This window comes from Capsicum annuum, chromosome 1 (genome assembly GCF_002878395.1).
Source record: "Capsicum annuum cultivar UCD-10X-F1 chromosome 1, UCD10Xv1.1, whole genome shotgun sequence".
Lineage (NCBI taxonomy): Eukaryota > Viridiplantae > Streptophyta > Magnoliopsida > Solanales > Solanaceae > Capsicum > Capsicum annuum.
In genome coordinates this window covers 196,731,850-196,745,387 of record NC_061111.1, presented here as the reverse complement: position 1 = coordinate 196,745,387, position 13,538 = coordinate 196,731,850, and positions in this window count along the sequence as shown.

Sequence of the window (13,538 nt, the reverse complement as noted above, 5' to 3'; positions counted from 1 at the left end):
ATTTATTTTATTGATACGTAATAAAAAATTACATTATTTTCTAAATTTGGTCAGATGAATGTATAATTGTTGATGTCACATCTCATACAAACTGACCGAATGATTAAATATGTGTAGTTAAATATTATGTTTTAAAAAATATATTATATTTTTAATTAGAGGCCCAGACGCTCATGTAAAGTTAAAATTTAGGTAGAAAAAAAATATTTTTTATGAAAACATTTTCTAGGAAAACATTTTTATTATGTTATGATAATTTAGAGAAAAAAAATGGGTGATTTTGGAACCCATGGAAAAGATACAAGATCTTCTTCACTAATAAATATCTAAGTATTGTCTATTACTTACAAAAACAAAACTTGAGTGTGTGCCTCAGTTATTAAATCATCTTTTGTAGAGCGCACTTCACCCTTATAATGGAACTTCCAATATGCATTCGAATTAATCGTGCTCCAAAATAGAAAAACAAATAGGCAGAGAACAAGAAGTTGGTTAGAGCTTAGAAGGCAAAGGTCTCGACCACAAGTTCACAACTAGTTAGCTAAGACGTAATCCATGACATGGACTAGTGAGAGTTCACATCTTTTTGACAAAATAATGTCAGGGCTCTTGAAATGGACTTCTTGAATTTTGTTTGATGCACAATAATTACACAAAGAGTTGGATACTTTCCAAGATTTATACAATGTGTGGTGACTTTGTGGATATTGTACAGTGTTGTTAGTGACTGAGATTTGACAATAAATCTATAATAATAGGAGTAATATATGGATAGACTCAAGGATGAAAGTCGTTAATTTAAAGTTGAACAGTTTTAATTAACTGAAGAATCTTTTTCTGACAATCCATCCTAATAAGTAGCATATTGCTTCCAGACATTAACTTCCAGATATGACAAATGAGGTAACAACTGAGAAGAGTTCAATTGCAGCAACAAGTCAAAACATACATCTTTTCAACAAAATGAAGATTCCTAAACACACAGTTATACAAGAAAATGACATCTGCATTTTTTTTTTAAAAAGAAAAATGACAATTGTACTGGCCTTTTCCTTAATGAGTCATTTTTGTAATTTTGACAACTTCATTCTTATCCTCTTTTTTTTAAGCTTAATAGTGAGTACTTATTTGAATTCGCGCTTGAAAAATGCATTTTAATGTAAAATAGTATTATTTACTAAAGATCGTTCTATACCAAAAATTTGAATTTAAATTTAAAATTTTAATTAAAGATAAAGAAGTACTTACCATTCCATTGTTTTCATTCCTGAAATCTCAATCAACAAATGACTTCATAATAATTTTTATTGTAAAATATAGAGTTACTCCATAGCTACATGTATGTCCATTTTGTATAACTTCGATGACCATCTGGATTATGCATGATAGCAAACGTAGGGCCCGTTTGGTCATAATTTTTTTTTTTTTGGAGTTGGAGTTGAAAATAAAGTTGGAGTTAGAGTTGTATTTGATTATGAATAGAAATTAAAGTTGTTTTTGAATTTTTTGTGAGAAAAGTATGAGTGAAAAAAGTGAAAACAAGTAAAACTTGTTTTCACTTTTTCAACTAATTTTATGGAATTGGAGTTGAAAAATTCATGGCCAAACGCAACGTATTTTCACCTTTTTCACAAAAGTAAAATAATTGTAGACACGTAATTTTGTCCCTCCGAAAGATTAATTTACCCAATTTTACCTTATCCTACCGTGTACCCTCATCCAAGTTATTATACCCTCACAAAATACAAAAACATAACAAACCTTGTCTTATCCTAATATTCTAACAACCCACCCAACTAAAAATTGACAACACATCCTAACCCCTACCCCTCCTACCTTTACCCCACGTAACCACCCCTTCCCACATTTCTTTGACACAAAGAAAAGTGCATATACACTTCATCTTTTTCATTTTTGTTTTTGGAGAAAAAAACCAGAACAAAAGGAGGGGGCTTGGTCATCATCATTCTCTCATCTCTTGGAAAATAGGACAACTGGTCCTTTTCTTTTTCCATCGTCACCCTCACCATAGATAGAGAGGCATCTCTCTCACGTCGAGCATCGCACACACACACGAGAGTTGGTTTTGGAGGCGAATTTCGATTCTTTTCCTTCCTTTTCTTTGATTTTTTTGGGCACACCACGATTCACACACACACAGAGGACATTAGGGAGAGAGAGAAGAGAGCTGCGAAGTGAGAGAGAGACTCGCGAAACAGAGGAGAGATTGAGGGAGGGAGAGTCACGAATAGAGTTAGAGAGTGAGACGAGAGAGGCGGACTAAAATCACCAAGAATCAGGTGGGTCAAGTTTTTTTTCCGATGACCTGTTTACCGGAGCGGTTCGTTCCTAAACAGTTCAGACGACTCTAGCTAAAGATCATCAAAAATTGCCGGAGAGCTGACCATTTGGTTAATTTTTGCCCATCGTTGCTCTCACCAGAATCTCTTTGCTTCGTTGGATTTCGGTCAGATTCAGGTACTAGGTTCGAGATTCCACCAGAAAGGTCAAGTGCATCGGATTCTGATTTGTTTCTGTCCGTTTATGCTAGTCTGAGCTAATCGAAGCTCGAGCTATATTATTCTTGTGAGTCCGTCACATATCGGGGTTTTGGGTTCGTCTAAGCTTTGTCTTTCGTCGCCATATCGGGTTTTAAGGATTCATTGTTGGTTCTGTTTGTCTTGAATTGTTCGTGGCCACTAATCTTGGGTTTCAATTTTCGACGCCGAGTTCGGATTCGGGGAGATTTGCGTTTGAGGTTCTCCGTTCGAGTATTTTGTTCTTCGGATCTCTTTATTATCATACAAGAACATTCTATCGAGGTTCAATTCTATTCCTTCTCTTCTATATTTTGTTATTTATCGTGATCTACGCTTTGAATTGAATCCAATGTGTTGGTTGATTCGTGCTGATATGAATTGTTGTTTGTTTTGACTCGGTGTTTGATTTCTTTGATTATGGATTGATTATAAGGTGTGTCATGAAATGATATCTCGTTTGAGAATTAAAATTGATTGTTGTGGGGCGGAAGTTAAAAGTTGATAAAAATGATTTTGTTGATTTGATTCATTGATATTGAGCTTGATAGTATCCTGATAGGTCGAATTGAATGGGCAAAAATATTTAGGTGCGGGTAGGCAAAAGTTAGGAGTGAGGTGTTGATTCAATGCGGTAAATGTTGAAATGTGTGTTGAACGGTTTTGTTTTATCACTTTTGGATCAATTGTACTATTGGCCGGGGAATGCCCCGAAGTATCTGTATATCTTTATTCACCGGGGAATGCCCTGAGGTATTTTGTACTCGGAGGACGTTCGTGGTGAAGGTCCGAGGCGTCGGGTAAGGCACGGGAGCGTAGTTAGTATTAGTGTAGGTTAGATAGGATTTATTTTTGCATTTTTATTTTTAGACTGTATAAATTGGACTGGACACTGTACTATTGATTCTTTTTGTTTTGTTTGTTTGTTTGATTGTTTTATGTGTTTTGTGTGGGTTGTACATTCATAGTGTCAAAATTAGCCGATACACTCCACCAAGCGACCGTGGTCGAACCACGGGATCGAGGGGTGCCTAACATCTCTCCCTCGGTCAACAGAATTCCTTAGCTGGAATCTCTGTTCGCAAACCAATTTAAAGAGTCAAATGATTTTGAAAAGGATTTTCCAATGGTGACTTGGCACACCAGATTATGCCAAGTGGCGGCTCTGATTTCAAATGTAAAAACAATCCTTCTTCGAAACAAATCATTTTCTTTTGTCACTTAATAATAAAAACCCTTTCGAAACTTAAAATGATTCTTTTTTTTTTGAGTTGAAAAAAAAGGGGTGTGACAGTAATTTTCCGAAAAAAGGAAAAAAATTCTATGGCCAAACGAATACTTATTTGCTCAGTTGGTTTTTCAACCTATTTTTTTTGTCAGACCAACAGATTCTTTTTAAACAAAATCCGTTACATCAAGTGTAGGATATGATCTATTCCTCCACCTTCTGTACAATTTTCTCAACCCAACTTCCATCTTTTCTATCATATCTTCTGTATATCTTATCAACTAATTTCATCTTGTATTCAAACATTCAAACTTTATCTTTCTGTATGTGATTGTGGGACGTGGTACTTTGTGGTTTCATACTGCTTTATTCCTTTTTTTCAAACTATTTGCTAAGTTGCTTTTCTAACTTGATAATTAAGTAGACAAATATAATTTTGTTACCTCTTTTATCCAAATAGTTGTGTATGCTTAACTTAAAAATAACCCTTATTTCATTAAGTGACAAATTAAATGTACAAAAAGACAGAAAAGTAATATAATTAGTAATACCCCTTCCATATCTTTCCTCGTTGTTATTTACTTTAGCACTAGTTTTTATTCCATAAAATTTATGTTTATAAAGCTCTTATCGTTTTTCTTTTATATTTTTTTGATATTTGGGCAAAGTTTAGTTATTCTTTTGTTGCACAAAATAGCTTCATAGTTTTCTTATTATAATCAGATGAAATTGTAAGATCTTTTCTTATAAAAAATAATTTAATAATTTTAGTACAACATATTAAATGTGAAACTAATTAATCCCTCCCTTTCATTTTTCTTTCGTGACAATGAATAACTAAATTTTGTACAAGGAACAAGTTGATTTTTATTAATAATTGAGATGTACATAAAAAATCAGGCACCCTTGGAATATTTCTTTTACTTTTTCTCTAGCATGCATCCCTATCTAATACTCCCTCTGATCCCACACACAAAAAAAGAATGACCATATTCTTTTTACTCATTAAAAAAGTCATCATTTTAAATTTTAAAATAATTTAATTTAAACTTTTAATTTTAACTACAATAATAAGATTTTAATATCCACACAAATATTATGACGTGTTTAACACCTAAAAGTTCTAAAATTTTATTACTACAGAACTACTCTAGCATATTAATTTAAATTACAATTTTAAATATTTTTCTTTTTAACTTTGTGCTTAATTACTCAGTATAATTGAAGGCACGGAATGCTTATATCAAGCCTTTAAGATTCTTTCTAACACTGTGAAATCTCCAAGAACATTTATGGAGTTTGAATTTATAAAGGATGAACCTCCAGGATTTTTTAATGTAATCTAGCATAAATATCAGACCACCAGTGAAATAATGATGATATTTAACCAAGCTTGGTTGGCCTAGTGGTTAGCTCACTAGGTCGATTAAACAAGTGTCGGGGTTCGATTTCCGCCTGCTGCATGCAGCAACCAATTGGCCAGCGGCAAACTCTTAAATGGAGCTCAGATCTGTGAAGGATAAGTTCTTGGCCTGTCGGACTGGGGGAATTTCTGATTCCAACATAGTGCAATAAAGGAATTTTACTTGTAAAAGTTTAATACTTTAGCACACTATATTGGAGTTTTTCTTTATTTAAAATAAAAATATTTTTATCCAAATACTTTCTTTTTTTGTATTAAAAAGTAGCGAAACAATAACTAATTTAACTTGATAATATAGCTATGTGCTGATTTCTCCAGTATATTAACTAGATAGAGGCCCATTGTAAATTTGCAGTGGTCTCAATAGCAATGATCCAAACTATTGTGTTTACTCCAATACTGTAATAACATGCAACCTGCAGGGGCGGACCCACGTGGTTGCCGGGGTTCACCCGAATCCTCTCGGCAAAAATTACATTGCATATATAAGGTAGAAAATCTGTATTTAAGTACATATATTAATTTTGAACCACCTAAACCAAAAATGTTGTATAGCTCAGTGGTACTGGGTGAACTTCTTGGGTTGTTTGCTTTGAGGTCCACTTTGCAGTTTCGATTTCAGCTAGCGTGCGCAGGCGACTTTCTTTTGTTTAATTTATTGTTCTGTACCGCTGCTACTATTATTTTTTGAACCCCTTGAAGAAAAGTTCTGAATCCGCCACTGCATGCAACCTTCCCATGCTCTAAACTCCAAGTAGTCAGTCCCACTGATTTTCTATCCTTTTTTTTTTTTTTTTTTAATTTTCATATTTGGTGTTCGGTACTCGCATTGAAGCCTCGATTCATTCAGATTGCTCATTGTAGGATCATTTTGGAGGTGGCACTTCCAACAAAATTTTCTCCATACCCAGGCTTGAACCTGAGACCTGATTTTTTTGAACCCCTGAAGAAAAGTTCTGAATCCGCCACTACATGCAACCAGCTGCCCATGCTCTGAACTCCAAGTAGTCAGTCCCACTGATTTTCTATCCAGTTTTTTTTTTTTTTTAATTTTTATATTTGGTGTTCGGTACTCGCATTGAAGCCTCGATTAATTCGGATCGCGCATTGTAGGATCATTTTGGAGGTGACACTTCCAACAAAATTTTCTCCATACCCAAACTTGAACCCGAGACCTGATTAAGGGTGGAATAGTTCCACCAATACACCACAACCCATCTAGGTGATTTTCTATCTAGAATTGAGACAACACATGGAGGACAATAAGGAACAAGTTGATTTCTTGAATCATCGTGCACAATTATTTTGCATATGCCTAAGAGTTAGATTTTTTGATAAAATTTATTTTGAAAAATAGTGCTTTTCTGGTGATACATCATACAACATAGGGGAATCTAACTTCAAGAAAAATAATTAAGGAATGTTTCTTTTCAAATATTCTAAACAAGAAATTTTGGACGACTTTTAGTTGCATAGACATAATCCTTTTTCTTTTTTACTAGGTCACGTTTGACATGTAAGAATCATATGTTTTTTCACATGTGACATATTGTTAGTTTCAACTTATTTGACATAGTATTTTATAAAGAGTTGGATACTTATACAACAGTGTTGTTAGTGATTGAGATTTAGCTATAAATCTATAGGAATAAGAGTAATATATAGATAGTCAAGGATGAAAGTCATTAATTTAAGAGTGGGGGAGCAAAACGGGCCCCATTTATTTATTTAAGCGTAAACAACATAAATCCCTTTCTTAATGAAACTAAGTACATAATATTTCTTGTGCTATTTCTCTCTTCCGATTTTAGAAAAATACATATACATGTCATTGATCCTCATACATTGCTCCAATGTATGATGAAATCGTTTGATCTATATTTATGGAAACAAAATATCAGATATCCCTATTCAATTGCTTAGTTTAAGACATTAATAGATGTTGGGATTTATTGGATGTTTAAAATTAGTAACTGATATTCGTTTTTTTTTTCAAAATCAATATGAACATCACTATATTGTTGCGACATTTCGGTTCTTGGCACTCAAAAATTATTTATGAACAATACAAAAGTGATGGAATTGTGGTTTCAGAAAGTAGCACATTCTTGAAATTGATTTCGATGATTGGTACGAAATTGAATATGGATGAATGTCGGAAAAAATTAAAGTAAAGTACATTGTTGAAGGTAATTCCTCTCCAATTATTATAAGGAATGATAACGGAGTGAGAGTATACATTGAGTTGAAGAAAAGTTTTTCAGGCTTTGCTAATTATCCGTTGTGGATTACAACGTTTGACAAGTCCAATAAAGAGATTGATTTTGATCGTGAAACCGGTGCTGTTCTTTGTGTTGAAGAAACTGAACCTGATGCTTTTTTTGAATGTGCATTATTTCTTTATAAATTTACAAATCGTTAATAGAAATTGTAGTTGCCGTATAGAGTTGTTAAATTTTGTTATTTTTTTCTTGTATGTATTGTATTATATTATACGTTGAATAAAATGAAACTATTTACTTAAAATTTCATATGGCTTTCTCTCTCCTGATTTTAGGTAAAATACTTATACATGTTGTGGACACTCATACATTGCTGGAATGTATGATAAAATTGATTAGCCTATATTTATGGAAAGATAAATCAGATACTATCTTTATGTTCCTTAATTTACGTCATTAATTACCTATCATTATGTGATGTATAATTAAATATAGTAACTAAAATGTAAATTCAAAAAATATCTTAAACATCAACATTAATTTTCTTTTTTGTTCGATTACAATCTGGAATAAAAAAAAGTTACAGTACATGTCGGCCACATCTTATACATTAATGGAATGTATAAGGTAAATCATTTTTTCTATATTTAAGGAAATTAAATCAATATCTTAATTATCTAATTTATTGATTAAATAAGACACCTATATTTAAGTAAAGTAAATCAGAAACCTTAAATCAAGCACCTTAATTAATGAAAATTACTAATTTATTGATTGGTGATATCTTAAAATTAGTTACAGTAATTCAAATTGATTTTTTTAAAATAAATTTAAAAATAAATAAAAATCATGAATATCTATGTATAATACATAATACAACCTCTTATATGCAATTGTTTTTTAAAAAGTTCATAAAAATATTATTTCTTATAAATCATTTTTGATTTGTATAAGTTCTAAAAATCAAATTGCATAAGATGAGGTGATATGTATGTATAAACATTGTAGGTTACATTTACCTTATACATAACAGTCTTATGTATAGTATAATTAATTAAATGTATAATGTTGACATTAGCGGAGTTTCAAAATGTATTATGTTGAAGAATATACACTATAAAAAAAGGCTTATTTTGCGAAGGTTTAATTATGGGGATCACTATTAACCTCCGCAAATTATATCGAATTGCGGGGTTTGTGTAACCCCCTTAATTTTATTATAATTGCGGCGGTCAAAACCTCCGCAACCCCTAAAAAATTAAGCGCGAAGTCTTTTAATATTTTCGCACCATTTTTTAATGTTTCCCTCATTTTATCTGCGTAATATTTTTTCTCCAAAATCCCTAATCAAGCTTTTTCCTTATTTTGGTAAATTAGCTCCAACTCAATCGAGAAGAATCCGATTAACTCACGAAGTACAACAAATTCAAGTTGTCAGAACGATCTTTTGATGGTATATTTTCTTATTTTTTGAGTTTCTAATCATCATTTTCTCTTCGATTCAGTGTATTTTGGTGATTTTATGATATGGGTTTTGCTCAATTTTGTGTAAATGGTGATAGTTTTTAGTTTGATGTTCATTTTCTCAGCAGGGTTTGTTTTATTTTGTCGATTTTTTACAATTTTATACTTGAAATAGTGAAAATTTATCTATGAAATGCTCATTTTCACTTCGACCCAATTCACTTTTGACGCTTTTAATGGTGATTAGTGAGATTTTCAATTCAGTTTTCCTTTCTAATCAGATTGGTTCCCTTCTTTCTTTGTCAACTCCATTTCACCATATTTGTTTGTTGAATATTTCAGTACTATATGGTGACTGTAATAATGGTTAAGATTTGGAGAAACCAATGGTAGATATCCATTATTGCATCATTTGGACCCTCTTGATTTTTTTGTTCTTGCACCACAATCTGGACGTATATAAGATATATATTAGTCAGGTCTTCAACAAAAAAAAATGGGGTTATCAATCTTATTTGTACGACACGTCTAGTTATTTCTTAGTTCTGGACTTGACTCTACCCTTCTTTCTGTGCTTTTCATGGAGTGGATTTGTTTGTCCATTTATGTTGAGGTTCCCCTAGTTCAGGCTTTTATGAGTACTAAGATTTTCACCTAAATTTTTTTTTCACTAGTATGTTTTGTGTTCTACTGTTTTAAGTTTCTAGTGGAGATTCTCATTTTCTGCAATGATCCAACTGGTGAGGTTCTTTGCGGTTGATGGTTATGGACTTATGACACCGGACAAACTATGTTACTCGGACTTTTCAAAAATGTCAACGGGTGTGTATCGAATTCGCCAAAAATAGTGTATTTTTAGAGAATCTGATATGGATGCAACATCATAAGTGAAGAGTCCGTTAGCTTATAAATACGCATTTTTGTACCTTTTGAAAGCCTCGTGAAATGGTCCTCTCTTTTAGTGTTCTCGCTGCTTTTCTCTGTTTTCTTTCTCTTGTATTACGTCAACTTGATTTTGTTTATTGGGTGGATGTATGGTGACAATTAAGGGGACAAGACTTGGATAATTTTGTTGAAGGTTGGTGTGTAGTGTGCACTTGTGTGATCTCTGTTTCTTGGTCAGTTTTGTGCTTGTACTACGATTGGAATATTATTAAGCTTCGAAAGGAGGTGGTTCTCAATCTTGTCTGGCATTTCTACTGATTTTTTAGGTGGTATGGACTTCACCAGCTTTGCACTTAACCATTCCATTCTTTCTATGTTTGCAACCACTAGGTTATACAGAACTGTAGATTATTCTTTCCATGAAGCAGCCTTGTCTGTCGATTTGTGTTGAGGTGTTTTTGTTGATACCTTTAATGATAATTATTGAAATCCTTAATTCAGTTTTGTTTCTTCACTAGAATGGTTCCTTTATCTCTTTGTCAACATTAATTCACTAGTGTGTATTTTGTTGTTATATTTGTTTTTTGAACACTTCAGTATGATATGGTGACTATAATAGTGGTTAAGATTTGGAGAAATGAATGGTTGATATCTAGTATGGCATCATCTGAACCCTCTTGGTCTTTTGGTCCTTGCACCACAATCTTGACATATGTAAAGTATATATTAGTCAGGTCTTCAACACAAATGGGGTTGTCAATCTTATTTTATATGACATCTCTAATGATTCTTATGTTTTATGGATTTCGTCAGCTTCTTTTTGTGCTTGCAGCCATCGGGTCTTGCACAACAGTGAGTTATTTTTATGGAGTAGATTTGTCTGCCTATTTATGTCGAGGTTTCAAAGTTCAGGCTTTCATGAGTACTGAGATTTTCACCTAAATCTCTTGAATCTGAATTTTGGTTCTAATAAAAGGAACCAAAATTTTTACCTCAGGATTTGGTGAAAGACTTACTTTTTACATAGTGAATTTAGCAACAGTGATAGGGCTTATGATGTTGTGTACATGTTTAGCTAATAACAATAGATGTTGGTTTGTGTTACTAATGCATAATTTTTTGTTTTTGTTGGCAGATCCTTGAAACAAAGTCCAACTCAGGATTTTCTCATCTATATAAGAAGGTCCTGGCTTTTTCTCTCAAGTGCAATCTCTATATTTATATTTCATAATTTGTTTAGAAATAAAATACTTTAGTTCTTTGATAATCTGATTTTGCTTTATCACCTGCTCTCTTAATTGTGTTCCAGATTAGTTTTTAATACATTTATATGGATAAATTTTGGATTGGAAAGCCCAGGAACACACCTGAATATGAGCGTGGTTTGGATCAGTTTTTGGACTTTGCGTTTATGAATGCAGCTGTAAGAGATAAAATAAAATGTCCGTGCCATTTATGCTATTTTCAAAAGTGGAAAACCAGAGATATAGTGTATGCCCATTTGATCTGCAAGCAATTTTCTTAAAATTATGTCACTTGGATTATACATGGAGAGAGTAATGTGGTGAATAACTCTCCAAATATAGAAGTTACTCATGATATACTGCCTCCCAGCAATCCCGTAGAATTATTGATTACTGAAGCATTTCAGGGCTTAAGACATAAGAGTATAAATATAGATCCGCCACAAGTAGATGGAGAAGAAGAAATGTCAAATGACACGTCTACTTCGAATAATACTGATTTTCTTGAGTTTCTTAGATATGGGAAATCAAGAATTGTATGATGGGTCCAAGTACTCAAAGTTAGAATTTTTGTTGAAATTGTATCATATTAAGTGCTTGGGTGGACTAAGTGACAAGGGAATGACAATGTTACTAGATCTACTGAGAGATGCATTTGATTTTGCAAAGCTCCCTAGTTCTTTCTATGACGCCAAGAAAATCATCAAAAAATTGTGTCTTGATTATATAAAGATAGATGCATGCCCAAATGATTGCATGTTATATTGGGGAGATGATGCTAATGAGGAAACATGCAAACATTGTCATACTTCTAGAAGGAAACCGATAAAGAAGAGGGGTAAAGATCATGTACCTGGTATAAGTAAGAAGAAAAAGAAGAAATCTGCAGAAATTTTGCGTTACTTTTCATTAAAACCAAGCTTGTAAAGATTGTTCATGTGCTCCAAGTGTAGACACGTAATTTTGTCCATTCCAAAAATTAATTTCTACTAATTTGTCTCTCCCTACCTATCCCTTACCCCTACCTACCCTACCCCCTACCTACCCCCACCCTCACCTAATCCTACCCACTAAACAAACAAACCCACGTGCACACTCGATTCTTTTTCTTTTCTTTCTCACTGGCACACGCACCATTACTGATCATCTTCCATTCTTTAAAAACATACACACACAATAAACAAATATACGGACCTCACCATTAACAATATACTTCCTTAGTGAAGACGCATACAGGGGTCCTCCATCATCATACATATACTGCTTCTTCTCCACATAATTCACACATAGAAACAGGGCGACATGCACATTCATAGCCCACTGGAAAACATCCTTACGTGCACACAACAAATAAAAATGAGAGTAGGAAGTTTGTTTGAGGGAGATCCGGCAAAGAAACTAGAAAACGACGAGAAACCTAATTCCTTTTCGCGTTTGTCCAGTGATATCTGCGCCAAAATCGGTGTCATCGGTGTCCAATTTATCTGTTCAATGAGTCTAGTCCAAAATCTCCAAAATTTTCTCCGTATTTCGTTGGATTCTAGCTGAATCTAGCCGAAAATATCAAGGTCGCTGAAATATGAATTTTCCCTTTGTTTTTTGCTACTGTCAGCTCGATAGATCTCGGATTGTATGGGTTTTTAGTTTTCTGTCATTGAGTTTTTGGGTTCGTCTATTTTGGCATTTCATCGGCGATATCAGTCCTCGGAGTTTTTGTGTTCAAATCGTGTCAACTTTTGTGATTTGGATTCCGTATTAAGAGTTTTTCTTCACTGGTTTTGGAGCTGTCCAGTTATTGTTTTTGATATCCAGTTTGGTTTGCTCATTGTTGAGGTTCCCATTTGAGGATTTTGGTTTCGGATTTCTTTATTATCAATGAAAACAAGTTCTATTGAGGTCCATTTCTCTAACCCGCTCTCTTTTTCTCTATTTGTTAAATTGGTAGTGATTATGTGTGGTGTGATCATGTCTGTTGGATTTTGTTGATGTTATGACGTTACGATTATGTGTTTGACAATATATATGTGGGACGAATTGGAGTAATTTTGATGGTGCGATTGATAAAAAGAAGCTAGATGGGGTGGAATTGAGAAGTTGATAAAGATGGACGAATATGGATCAATTTAGGTTTATTACTATTGTTTGTTTAATCCGGAATAAGCATGAATATTATTGGAACGCGATAAAATTATGATATGTTGAAACAGATAGGCAACTGTAGGTTCGGGTAGGCTAATTTAGAACTTTTGTTTGGTTGAATGTTTGAATGTGCGTAAGAATGTTTCTTTTTAGTTTATCGTATTTGATTCAAGTGTATTCATTTGGCCGAAAAATGTCCCGAGGTTTCATGTATTCATTCACCGGGGAATGCCCCGACGTATTATGTCTTCGAAGGAGGTTCGTGATCAAGGCCTGAGGCATCGAGTAAAGCATTAGAGCTTAGTCTAGGTCTAGTTTAGAATAGGTTTTATATTTTTTGCATTTTTTATTTCGGACTGTATAATTAGACTGGACACTAAATTTTGGATTGTTTGG